General features: G+C 39.5%; 1 pseudogene; it reads left to right on the top strand.

The window, feature by feature from the left end:
- The first annotated feature begins 1,023 nt into the window (after positions 1 to 1,023).
- On the top strand, positions 1,024 to 2,657 carry LOC121148843 (annotated as a pseudogene).
- Positions 2,658 to 8,595: the final 5,938 nt, after the last annotated feature.

The raw sequence follows: 8,595 nt of genomic DNA, 5'->3' as shown, positions 1-8,595 counted from the left end.
TTTTCCCCTCAGCATTCAATCATCTCAAATAGTTCCCATGTTTGCTGATACATTAAAGAATGCATTGCAACTGAAAACACTTTGCAATCCCAAAGGATAACTAAACTGAATAGGAAGTTTCAAAACAAAACTGTTACTTTGTCATTAAAGGGAAAGCCCAGCAGGCCTTCACATAATGAAATGAGTATGAAGGATACCTCAGGAACAGCAAATTTACTAAACACAACTGGCTCAAAGAAGGGCCGGAAAGCAGTGTTTCATCCTAAAGAATCAAACATCTCAGAAGTGGATTCTACACACAACTTCGGTAAGAAAAACAATTTCAAGAGTTGTCTCTCCAGGCCCACTAGGAAGCCCAAGGAAGGTGAGGATTGATGAGGATGGTCAAGCCGTGAGAGGTGCAATTGCATGCTTATGTCACACTCAATACAAAATGAATAGAGCCTCTAGAAACATGATTACATTTTAGGCTCATTGGGGGCTGATCTAAGAAACAAAATGGGATAAGGTTACTTAGGCTATATGCAAAAACTTTACAGAGAGGAAGTCAGTTTTCCTAGGAGTGAAGATGCTACTTAATATGCCTTTTTCCCATGGTTTCCAGAATCAACCCTCTCTCTGACTCTACCATATTGTTAATATACAACTTAGAGTTGCTTGGTGATGAGACACATGATTCAAGTCTTACCATCCTTTAGTGAGTACTGGATAAAGCTTTCTGATCTGAGGCTGGATTGCCTGCTCTCAAAGTTACTTAATCAGTGAACAACTCTACCTCTCTCTGTGTTCTACATGCTCTGTTTGTTTCCCCTGATGTGTTAATCTCTATGTGTGTCTTTCTTTGTCTTTTAAATAAACAGTTGTTCAAACGTCAGGGGAAATGAATGACAACCAGAGAGTTTTCATGAAAAAAAATTCCATACAGTTTTTTTTTTGTCTTGAAAGCCCTATATTTTAATAAAACATGAAACACGAAATTACCAATAACTTCACTGACTCAGTTTCTCCATCTCAGAAGTCAGAAGAAAGGATGAGAACGAAAAATTTCAGATGTACAACTAACAAGAAAGAATGGGACAGACATACAAAGAGTTCAGTGAGACTGAGGATGATGATTACCTGTGTAAGTGACCCTTTGGAACATCCACAAAGAGAAATCCTATAGCCTGAAATCAAATTCCACTTGTACATTTGTCTTTTATCATTCTGCCTACTGGTAACTTGGGTTGCAAAATTGAGGCTGAGTGATGTGCGTAGTTGGCTGCTTCTGTTGCTTTCTATATCCAGTACTGTTTGGTATCCTTTCCCAATCAATTCCACTCTCATCTCCAGATTGTGAGAAGTGTCAGAAGTTCTTCCTGAAAAGCTGTGCTGCTCATGGACCCCCAGTGTTTCTAAAGGACAACCCAGTGGATAAGGGACATCCTAGTCGCGCTCTCCTCAGTGTGCCTACTGGGCTTTGAATTGGCCCATCTAGCATTCTTGAGGCTGGGCTTGGAGTGTTTAATGAAGCATCTGATCTACCACTGGGGTTGCACTTTGGTCCGTTTGAGGGCAAGATCACAGAAGTGGAACAGGAAGCCAATAGTGGGTACAGCTGGCAGGTAAGAAGTACATCCCTTTCCATTCTGGTGGCTTTCCACCTGCCTGTTATGAGCTTGGCTCATGTGTCCGGTTCATGTGTCCTTCTACTCATTATGGCATGAGTGAACCCAACATGATTACATCACAGAATCCTTACTGAAGATTAACAATGATGAGATCACTGGGCTGTAAAAACAAAGCAGTTGCGATCTCAGCTGTGGGCTTCTACTCTAAGGAAACAAATCAGATTAGGTGTGTACCAACACTATATTATGTCTCAAGATGTGGTTGCACTCATGGAATGTCATGGAACATGATGGTAGTTGAGTTAATAATTCTGCTGAACTATCCCATTTCCAGCACCATATTAACTGATTTTTCTGAAACTCAGATAACCAAGGGGAGAAACAGTTATGAGTATGTGGATGGAAAGGACACTTCTTTGGCCAACTGGATGAGGTAAGAACCATGGCATTTTACATCTGGAGATGATATTTCTCTCAAAGACAAGATCACTGTCCTTTCTCCTCTACTTTCCTCAGTGACTTTTACATGATATGTTCTCTTTGATATCTATTTCAATGACCTTTGAATATCATGACCAGTTTCAACAAGCACATTCTATATAAATACATTTAGGATTTTGAGAATGACTAGTGAGGAAAGAAGGAAGAAGGCATGCTTCTCAGAACAAATACGGTATCTACACCTTGGACGTGGGACTTCATTAATCTCATGAGCAAGTTACATGTTTGCAGGGAGATCTCTTGCAGAATTGGGATTCAAGCAGGATGGAGGCTATCAGAGAACAGATGAGATTCAAGTGTAACAGCACATGGGAACTCAGCATTTATCTCTGCACCAGGTATGTGAACTGTGCCTGGAATGATGAGGAGCAGAATTTGGTGGCCTTCTAATACCACAGACAGATATTTTACCGCACCTGCCAAATCATCAAACCAGGCTGTGAGCTTCTAATATGGTATGGGGATGAGTATGGCCAGAGGCTGGGTATCAAAGGAAGCAGTGGAAAGAAAAAGAAGGAAAGAAAAAGGAAGAGCTCACAACAGTGAGAGGTAAGTAGCACTGTTGTTTTTAACATAAGTAAAGGAGTCACCTGGGAAATATTTGCCGTTCAACTCTAAGGAGCCAAATGGAAAGTGATGGCTGTCAAATTCCAATTCAAATGTGATTTCAATTTAACAAAAACAAAGACCTACTTCTCAAAAGAAGGGAAGAGTTATAGAGAGACTCAAGCACAGAGAGCGAGAGAGAGCAGGAGATATCACCAGCTACTGTTTTACCCCAAAAACTGCAGGAGGGCCTGGCATGGCAGCCTAGTGGCTAAAGTCCTCACTTTGGACATGCTGAGATCCCATATGGACATATCTTCATGTCCTGACTCTTTCACTTCCCTTCCAGGTTCGTGCTTGTGGCCTGGGGAAGCAGTTGAGGATAGCCTCAAGCCATTGGAGGCTATAGCCACAATGGGGACCAGGAAGACTTTCTTGACTCTAGAGTTTGGCTTGACACATCTCTGGCTATTGTGGCCACTTGGGAATGAAAAAGGAGAGACAGATTTCCTCTATGTATCTCCTCCTCTCTGTATATTTGATTTCATATATATATATATATGTATATATATATGAATCTCTGTATATGTATTATACTATATTGTATTGAATTCTATAACATATTAAATCATATTAAATGATATTATATTGTATCATATTATATTACATTATATTATATCATATTACATTACATTATATTATATTATGTATTATTTACACTTGGCATCTGCCAAGACTATCTCTGGCTAAAACCAGGAGCCTGGAGTGCATCTGAGTCTCCCATGCATTTCAGAACTTCAACTATTTTGTACTCATTCACTGGATACATTAAAAGAGAAGGAGATTGGACATGGAGCAGCCAGATCTCAATCTAGTCATTCTATGTTTCACTAATGTTACTGTCAATTTTTATTTAGTTCTTTTATCTTTTAAATACTTTGTGCACAAAAAATATCCCAGAACATACAATTTTTAATTTTTTTTATTTTTCATTATATTTATCACAACTTACATAGTTAATTAGGGTAAAAAGTTTCAATGGCTATAGGAAAGTGGGTAAGACTATGATTTGCACATTGTTTCCTTCATGTTTCTGAGGAAAAGGGCAATATTAAGGGAGAATTCCTATCCCGTTACCCCTATCCCATTACCCCCACCCCCACCTCAGGTCCTGGATGTTGGTTGGGGGCTTTTGTCACATCCAATACAGCCAACCTCATCTTGGCATTTCCTATTGAACAAGGTTTTTTTGTTGAGACTAAGCCTGGCTCGAAACACATTCTGTTCTGGTTCTCGGATTTGCCACTGGATGACATGAACTGATTCACCGTGATCTGCCCACAACCCAATGTATACCAAATATATAAAAGTGGGTAACTTTCCATGAACTGTTCTGGGCTGTTTCCTAGCAGGTTTCATGTGTTTACATGCCGGATCTGTGTCCTGCCAGATGAGTTGCCCAGGCTCTTCAATCAGTACCTTTTCCAATGCCAGATTGTGCATTCCAGGGGGTCCAATAGCCAGCCTTACTCAGTTCACCTCCTGTCATAGCAGGAACAGTGGCTTGTTATGACTGGCCTTCAACCCAAACTGCTTCTTGCTGTTGGATGTTTCAGCCCAGCCGTGGCTGGTCCACACTCACATATGGCTCACACATGGCCAAGTAGGTCTTGAGACCTAGCCTAGTCTGTCCCAAATCTACCCTGGTCCACAGGACACCCGATGGTGTTGGAGTCTGGCCAGGCTTGGTGCACCCTGTCCCAGTCCATACTTGTGCCATGGGAGACTACAACCATATCCTGATGAGAACAAAGCCGGCATTCTAGCCCACACACCCACTGAAATAGAAACCTCAATCCATTAAGGGTGTCCCCTTACTTCCCATCTCAGCCTATTCCCAGGCATAGATCATGTGTTTGCCAGTGATTGCTCTGACTCAGCTTGGCACAGCCCCTCTCTTGTCCCTATCTCTGCTTTAGACATTCTGGCATAGCATCCCTGGTTCACACAGACCCCTAGGTGCAAGAGATCGTCTTGACCTATGCTGCATCCTGGTTACTAGTTTCAATTGTGGGCTAAGGTTTGCTCTGTCTTGCCCAGTACACCCCTTTCCATTACCAATTGACACATTAGCCAGCTGTTGGAGCTACTTTGCCCAGCTTGTCTGACCACCAGGTATGAGCTACATATTCACCAGTGAAAACTATGACTTGCCAGGGGAGTTACCCAACTTCCTTCACTTGATCCACTCCCAGATCCAGTTCTCATACATGCCATTGTGTTTTATTCCAGGACTTGGCACAATCTGGCCTTTCATTTGGCTTTGTATGAGTTGGTGAACATTGCAACCCGAATCAGGTTATTTAAGTTACAGTTTACATGATGCTTTACTTATATTAGAGAGAACATATGTACATTGTTTTCAATTACATCTCTCTGATGGCTTGGGCGCCTGAGCATCTTTTCATTTGAAACTATTTTTTCAAAAAAATAAATGTTTGCTAAATCTTTTGCCCTTTTCTTCAAAGGTTGTTTACTTATTTCTTTGTTGGTTTGTTTTTTATTGTCCCTGGGATTCTGTAGCTCCTTATAAATCCTGGATGTTAGTTCGTATTATCATGTGTGTTGTGCAAGTATTTTCTCTGTTTCTGTTGTTTACCTCCTCACTTTGTCCATTTGTTTCCTTTAGTGCATAGAAGAACCTTTTTAGTTTGATGACATCCCATTTCTTCACTTTTGCTTTGATTGCCTGTGCTTTTGGTTACTTTTCTAAGAAGTCTTTCCCTGCTGCTACATCTTCGAGTATGCTTCCTATGATTTCTTGAAACGTTTGATGGTTTCTGGGTGTAGATTTAGGTCCTTGATCCATTTAGAGCCAATAATCAAAAGCATTTTTTAACAAAAGCATCCTCAATTCCTCTAGCTAGAATTATAAAAGTGGCTAAAACAGTTATATTTTCTATGCTCCAAAAACTTCAAAAGACAGGCTAGCTGTTGAGATAAAAATAACTATATTTACTGCGATAGCAGTTTCACTTCTCACTCCCATCACTTGCATTGCTTTGTTAAATTCTTATTAAGCCATTTCTTAGAAGGCATGCTATATGTCTGGCCTAATTTGGGGGCAATGGGTAGGTACAAAATAGGGTGTCCAGAAATGGCATGGGTTTGATTGTACTTCTGTGTGTCAATTGTGAAAGGCTCACTCACCAAGACATTATCAGTGACATTAACTCTCAAGCTCTCATTGTTGAAAAAAGCCATCTCACAGGGGCCAACAACAATGCCTCAATAGATTACAGAAATCTTAGTGGGGTACTTGAATGTCCATGCAAACAGAGTGTGAAACAGCATCAAGGGGGTCAGAGAGAAATCTGCCGAGTTTTCTCATCTAGGATGAACACAAGACACACTGTGCATTTTCTCTCCAGGCTATAATCCTAGAGCAGTGGAATACAGATAGGTCCCATGCTATATCCACAGGCTGAGGACAGTGACACTAAGAAACCTGAAATGAATGGCTATATCACTGGCCATTGCAGGCACTGAGAAAAGGAGCCAGGAGGTACAAGAATTTCTCTTAAACTGTATGCAATAATACCTTTCAAATAATTCAAAATAGTCTTTTAAAATAAATCAGCATCGCTTTTCCAATAAACCTACCCAGAAAAAGTCTATCTTCGAATGGTTAATGAGGCTTCAAGTACATATAGGCATCTCATTGCTGGACAAATACACTAACAACTGGAATACTGGTTCTCTGGTTAGTAACTGATGCTCATTAGATGAAGCCAATCTCATTTACTCCCATGTAGGTGCAGCGTTCCAAGGCTTTGGGCATTCCTCTGCTGTTTTCCAGATCACAAGAAGGATACTATCTGTTTGGAATGCAGGGCTTCCAGGATAGAAACAGCAATCATACGGGATCTGGGTGCATGAAAGTTGAGGGATTTAACTACTATGCTATTGTGCTTGGCTCAAACTACAACAAATATTTAATCATACCATTACTCGCATGATAGAGCCATACTGCATGTAGCCGTTAATTCCAGTGTGATAAAGTTTACATTTTTGTGCTCTGTTTATCAGTTTTTACAGAGCAGAGAGAACATAGACTATTTGGCCTTGGGGACTGATGTGTTCCTTTAAGCTTAAAGTTTCCTGCTGTGTCATTTTGTTGCAAACCCTAAGATTTTAGTATTTTTATTCCTGAATATTCCATGCAATAAATGTAGCAGTTTTTCCAGTTATAAGCTGATTAACCTATGGGCTGTGTAAAAGTGTTGGCTGTTATGAATGATGCTGCTAAAAGCATGGGTTTGTTGGTCACCCTCTCCTGGACAGAATTCATTTCATGTCGATATATTTTCTGTAGCAATTGGCTGGGCTATTTCATTGCACCCCTCACACTGATTTCCACCACACTTTCAATATGCTTGAAATATACTACTTTCTATTCCCACGACCATGCATCATGGTGCCTATCCCCTGTAAGGAATAACTGTCAGTCAGGTTGTTAGGAAACCTCTGTGATTAAGCCACTCTTGCCAGGTATTTATTTTCATGTCCTTGTACTGGAGTCCATGATTGTTGCTTCATATACATACTGTCACTTTTAATTTCATTATTTGAAAAAAAAATCTGTTAATGCTCTTAGCCATTTTCTTTTTCCAATGTTCCATTTTAATGGGAAAGTCAGATTTACCTAGAGAGGCAAAGACAGAGAAGGATATTTTCCACCCACTGGTTCAATCTCCAAGTGGCCTCAATGGATAGCAAGAGCCAGGAGGAAGGATCTTCTTCTAGGTCTCCTGCATGAATGCATGCTCTTAAGGGTCTGGGCCATCGTCTGTTGCCATTCCAGGCCATTCAACGCCAAAAGTAGGGAGCTGTAAGAGAAGTGGCAGTCGGAGTTCATATGGAACCCTGATGTGTTCGAGGTAAGGATTTTAGCCACAAGGCAATCATGCCAAACCCAATCCTTTTCTTGGGAACATTGTTTTGTTCATGCTGCTTTGGAGTTTCTTCATTCTTTTGTGCATGCTGGATGTTAGTCCACTCTCTGTTTTGCCAAAAAAAAATGTTTTCTCCCATGCTGCTGCTGCCCATTTACGTTCTTGAACATCTACTCAAAATACAATAACTGCTTAACCTGATGTAATCCATTTATTTTTTTTTTGGTGCTTCAATTTTCTATGCCTTTAGAGTACAGTCCTTCCAAATATGTCTTTAACTACACCGGTGTCTTTGCCAAGTGTTCTTGCAGTACTTTGATGCTGTCATATGGTTTGTTTAGATTCTTGGTTTGATTTAATATTTGAATTTTAATAAGATGAGAAACAGGGTGTTGTTTCTTAGTTCTGTATGTATATATCCATTTTACCAAGATGATTTGTTGAAACAACTGTGTTTGCTCCCTGGTCCATTTCTTAGATTCATTGATTTTATATACTCTGTCTTTGTGTGGCCACACATCTTTACGTTTCAGTACATAGCTCTATTTCACTGAGTTCCTCTGAGTGTACATAGATATATATTTATTTATATATATATAATTGAATAAATATATAAATAAGAATATATATATTAGTGGATAGTATATATTTACTAATGTATATAATATATATCTGCTAATATATCTACTAATATATGTATTATATATAATAACTACTATATATACTGGATATACCTAATATATATATACATTTGTAGATATATCCAGATTCACATGCATGTACTTGTCAATCTATATATAATTGTTTTTGGTATTTTGCATGAATGTTACTTTATAGCAGAGACAACATATGATACATGCGTCAGTGGGATACTGAGTGTAATTGTCTTCATTTGGAATTATTTTTTTCCCATGGTAAGATTTCAGTTTTTTTGTGGTAGTACAGTATCCCATGGATTAGATACACCACAGAGTCTTTACTAT

Source organism: Ochotona curzoniae, unplaced genomic scaffold, assembly GCF_017591425.1.
Source record: "Ochotona curzoniae isolate NIBS_2020 unplaced genomic scaffold, NIBS_Ocur_1.0 contig_1828, whole genome shotgun sequence".
Classification (NCBI taxonomy): domain Eukaryota; kingdom Metazoa; phylum Chordata; class Mammalia; order Lagomorpha; family Ochotonidae; genus Ochotona; species Ochotona curzoniae.
The sequence above is the reverse complement of the archived record's forward strand: the minus strand, read 5'-3'. Positions and strand labels throughout refer to the sequence as shown.